Genomic DNA, 5,438 nt, shown 5'->3' with positions numbered 1-5,438 from the left:
TTCGCCTGCAGGTCCCGAGCCGCCTTTATTTGCTGTTACGAGCATCGTGTGCCCCATACCTGCGTGACAAGCACCGCAGGGCGGCAGAGCCATCGCACTTAGCCGGGTGGCAGAGGAGGACCAGACTATTCACAGATAGCGGCCCAACGACTCCCAGAGCCGGTCGTGCGGCGCGCGAGGTCTGCTCTCTTCACAAGAGGCTTTATTAGGGAGTGCTAAGGCAAGGTTCTGTGCCCTCCACCCTCATCGCAACACCCATGGGAGCCTCCGGTCGTCAATAGACCGCCGCACCGGCCTCTGACTGACTCTCAGAATGGACGGAAAGAGCCGGGTAAGCCTTTCAAAAGATTCGACCACGTGCCGAAAACTTTAGACTTCCGTGAGCTCTCCGGCTTGCACCGAGACCCGAAGTCGACGTGCTAAGCACCACGGGACCCCTTTCGCCTGCAGGTCCCGAGCCGCCTTTATTTGCTGTTACGAGCATCGTGTGCCCCATACCTGCGTGACAAGCACCGCAGGGCGGCAGAGCCATCGCACTTGGCCGGGTGGCAGAGGAGGACCCGACTATTCACAGATAGCGGCCCAACGACTCCCAGAGCCGGTCGTGCGGTGCGCGAGGTCTGCTCTCTTCACAAGAGGCTTTATTAGGGAGTGCTAAGGCAAGGTTCTGTGCCCTCCACCCTCATCGCAACACCCATGGGAGCCTCCGGTCGTCAATAGACCGCCGCACCGGCCTCTGACTGACTCTCAGAATGGACGGAAAGAGCCGGGTAAGCCTTTCAAAAGATTCGACCACGTGCCGAAAACTTTAGACTTCCGTGAGCTCTCCGGCTTGCACCGAGACCCGAAGTCGACGTGCGAAGCACCACGGGACCCCTTTCGCCTGCAGGTCCCGAGCCGCCTTTATTTGCTGTTACGAGCATCGTGTGCCCCATACCTGCGTGACGAGCACCGCAGGGCGGCAGAGCCATCGCACTTGGCCGGGTGGCAGAGGAGGACCAGACTATTCACAGATAGCGGCCCAACGACTCCCAGAGCCGGTCGTGCGGCGCGCGAGGTCTGCTCTCTTCACAAGAGGCTTTATTAGGGAGTGCTAAGGCAAGGTTCTGTGCCCTCCACCCTCATCGCAACACCCATGGGAGCCTCCGGTCGTCAATAGACCGCCGCACCGGCCTCTGACTGACTCTCAGAATGGACGGAAAGAGCCGGGTAAGCCTTTCAAAAGATTCGACCACGTGCCGAAAACTTTAGACTTCCGTGAGCTCTCCGGCTTGCACCGAGACCCGAAGTCGACGTGCTAAGCACCACGGGACCCCTTTCGCCTGCAGGTCCCGAGCCGCCTTTATTTGCTGTTACGAGCATCGTGTGCCCCATACCTGCGTGACGAGCACCGCAGGGCGGCAGAGCCATCGCACTTGGCGCGGTGGCAGAGGAGGACCAGACTATTCACAGATAGCGGCCCAACGACTCCCAGAGCCGGTCGTGCGGCGCGCGAGGTCTGCTCTCTTCACAAGAGGCTTTATTAGGGAGTGCTAAGGCAAGGTTCTGTGCCCTCCACCCTCATCGCAACACCCATGGGAGCCTCCGGTCGTCAATAGACCGCCGCACCGGCCTCTGACTGACTCTCAGAATGGACGGAAAGAGCCGGGTAAGCCTTTCAAAAGATTCGACCACGTGCCGAAAACTTTAGACTTCCGTGAGCTCTCCGGCTTGCACCGAGACCCGAAGTCGACGTGCTAAGCACCACGGGACCCCTTTCGCCTGCAGGTCCCGAGCCGCCTTTATTTGCTGTTACGAGCATCGTGTGCCCCATACCTGCGTGACGAGCACCGCAGGGCGGCAGAGCCATCGCACTTGGCCGGGTGGCAGAGGAGGACCAGACTATTCACAGATAGCGGCCCAACGACTCCCAGAGCCGGTCGTGCGGCGCGCGAGGTCTGCTCTCATCACAAGAGGCTTTAGGGAGTGCTCAGGCAAGGGTCAGCCCGCAGCCTTCCTGGCAACACCCAGGGGAACCAGGCCACTCGCGTCTCTCGCCTTCATTTTCGACACGAGCGCCTGCGGAGGGCCACCACCCCCTCCGATTGTCAAGAGACCTCCGCACCGGCCTCTGACTTACTCTCAGAATGGACGGAAAGAGCCGGGTAAGCCTTTGAAAAGATTCGACCACGTGCCGAAAACTTTAGACTTCCGTGAGCTCTCCGGCTTGCACCGAGACCCGAAGTCGACGTGCTTAGCACCACGGGACCCCTTTCGCCTGCAGGTCCCGAGCCGCCTTTTATTTTTGTTACGAGTATCGTGTTCCCCAAACCTGGGTGACGAGCACCGCAGGGCGGCAGAGCCATCGCGCTTGTCCGGGTGGCAGAGGAGGACCAGACTATTCACAAATAGCGGCCCAACGACTCCCAGAGCCGGTCGTGCGGCAGGCGAGGTCTGCTCTCATCACAAGAGGCTTTAGGGAGTGCTCAGGCAACGGTCAGCCCGCAGCCTTCTTGGCAACACCCAAGGGAACCAGGCCACTCGCGTCTCTCGCCTTCATTTTGGACACGAGCGCCTGTGGAGGGACGGCCGGAGTCAACGTGGGGTTTGCCCGCCCTCCAATAGTGTCAAAAGACCGCCGCACAAGTCTCTGACTGACTCTTAGAACAGACAGAAAGAGTTTGTCAAATCTGTCAAAAAATTGACAAAGTGTCAAAAATTCGACTTCCAAGAGCTCTCCGGCATGCACTCATACCTGTCATTAAAGTGCTATGCCCGTGGAACCGTTTTTCGGATGCCTTTCAGAACGGTCCCGCGCCGCCATTTTGTTCTAAAAATCGTGTTCCCATATATCTCCGGGTACCCCGCCAACCTCACTGCGGAAAAACTACAAGTGGCACTGAATGGGTCTGAATTCCAAATTTGACTGCATCGGTCTGGAACTCGGTCCGGTCAAAACCGTTTGGATTTTTCTCGGTCCGGACTTCCGCGACAGACAAAGTTAAAGTTTTCGGGCTGCAGGCACAAAACGACAGCTGGCCATTTGCCGGGCTCAATTCACCCAATTCCTCCGGCACTTCGGAGCACATGTTCGGTGTAAGTTTGCGAATCTTTCCCGATGCTGCAGCATTTTCCTCCGCTGACACTTAGAATATTTTTCACACTTTGCTGAAAATTTTTCTAAGTGTTTTTTTCCAAGTTTTCCTGGTTACTGATTTCTTCTTTTTAAACATTTTTCTAAGTTTTTCTGGTTACTGATTTCTTCTTTTTAAACATTTTTCGCAGTTTGTCTGGTTACTGATTTCTTCTTTTTAAACATTTTTCGCCGTTTTTCTGGTTACTGATTTCTTCTTTTTAAACATTTTTCGCCGTTTTTCTGGTTACTCATTTCTTCTTTTTAAACATTTTTCTAAGTTTTTCTGGTTACTGATTTCTTCTTTTTAAACATTTTTCTAAGTTTTTCTGGTTACTCATTTCTTCTTTTTAAACATTTTTCTAAGTTTTTCTGGTTACTCACTTCTTCTTTTTAAACATTTTTCTAAGTTTTTCTGGTTACTGATTTCTTCTTTTTAAACATTTTTCGCCGTTTTTCTGGTTACTGATTTCTTCTTTTTAAACATTTTTCTAAGTTTTTCTGGTTACTCATTTCTTCTTTTTAAACATTTTTCGCCGTTTTTCTGGTTACTGATTTCTTCTTTTTAAACATTTTTCTAAGTTTTTCTGGTTACTGATTTCTTCTTTTTAAACATTTTTCTAAGTTTTCCTGGTTACTCATTTCTTCTTTTTAAACATTTTTCTAAGTTTTCCTGGTTACTCATTTCTTCTTTTTAAACATTTTTCTAAGTTTTCCTGGTTACTGATTTCTTCTTTTTAAACATTTTTCGCAGTTTTTCTGGTTACTGATTTCTTCTTTTTAAACATTTTTCTAAGTTTTTCTGGTTACTGATTTCTTCTTTTTAAACATTTTTCTAAGTTTTTCTGGTTACTCACTTCTTCTTTTTAAACATTTTTCTAAGTTTTTCTGGTTACTCACTTCTTCTTTTGAAACATTTTTCTAAGTTTTTCTGGTTACTGATTTCTTCTTTTTAAACATTTTTCGCAGTTTGTCTGGTTACTGATTTCTTCTTTTTAAACATTTTTCGCCGTTTTTCTGGTTACTGATTTCTTCTTTTTAAACATTTTTCTAAGTTTTTCTGGTTACTCACTTCTTCTTTTTAAACATTTTTCTAAGTTTTTCTGGTTACTGATTTCTTCTTTTTAAACATTTTTCGCAGTTTTTCTGGTTACTGATTTCTTCTTTTTAAACATTTTTCTAAGTTTTTCTGGTTACTGATTTCTTCTTTTTAAACATTTTTCTAAGTTTTTCTGGTTACTCACTTCTTCTTTTTAAACATTTTTCTAAGTTTTCCTGGTTACTGATTTCTTCTTTTTAAACATTTTTCGCAGTTTTTCTGGTTACTGATTTCTTCTTTTTAAACATTTTTCTAAGTTTTTCTGGTTACTGATTTCTTCTTTTTAAACATTTTTCTAAGTTTTTCTGGTTACTCACTTCTTCTTTTTAAACATTTTTCTAAGTTTTCCTGGTTACTGATTTCTTCTTTTTAAACATTTTTCGCAGTTTGTCTGGTTACTGATTTCTTCTTTTTAAACATTTTTCGCAGTTTTTCTGGTTACTGATTTCTTCTTTTTAAACATTTTTCTAAGTTTTTCTGGTTACTGATTTCTTCTTTTTAAACATTTTTCTAAGTTTTTCTGGTTACTGATTTCTTCTTTTTAAACATTTTTCTAAGTTTTTCTGGTTACTCACTTCTTCTTTTTAAACATTTTTCTAAGTTTTTCTGGTTACTCACTTCTTCTTTTGAAACATTTTTCTAAGTTTTTCTGGTTACTGATTTCTTCTTTTTAAACATTTTCGCAGTTTGTCTGGTTACTGATTTCTTCTTTTTAAACATTTTTCGCCGTTTTTCTGGTTACTGATTTCTTCTTTTTAAACATTTTTCTAAGTTTTTCTGGTTACTCACTTCTTCTTTTTAAACATTTTTCTAAGTTTTCTGGTTACTGATTTCTTCTTTTTAAACATTTTTCGCAGTTTTTCTGGTTACTGATTTCTTCTTTTTAAACATTTTTCTAAGTTTTTCTGGTTACTGATTTCTTCTTTTTAACATTTTTCTAAGTTTTTCTGGTTACTCACTTCTTCTTTTTAAACATTTTTCTAAGTTTTCCTGGTTACTGATTCTTCTTTTTAAACATTTTTCGCAGTTTGTCTGGTTACTGATTTCTTCTTTTTAAACATTTTTCGCAGTTTTTCTGGTTACTGATTTCTTCTTTTTAAACATTTTTCTAAGTTTTTCTGGTTACTGATTTCTTCTTTTTAAACATTTTTCTAAGTTTTTCTGGTTACTCACTTCTTCTTTTTAAACATTTTTCTAAGTTTTTCTGGTTACTCACTTCTTCTTTGA

The sequence above is a fragment of the Chiloscyllium punctatum genome, unplaced genomic scaffold (genome assembly GCF_047496795.1).
Source record: "Chiloscyllium punctatum isolate Juve2018m unplaced genomic scaffold, sChiPun1.3 scaffold_1510, whole genome shotgun sequence".
Classification (NCBI taxonomy): Eukaryota; Metazoa; Chordata; class Chondrichthyes; order Orectolobiformes; family Hemiscylliidae; genus Chiloscyllium; species Chiloscyllium punctatum.
Note: the sequence above shows the minus strand (reverse complement) of the source record.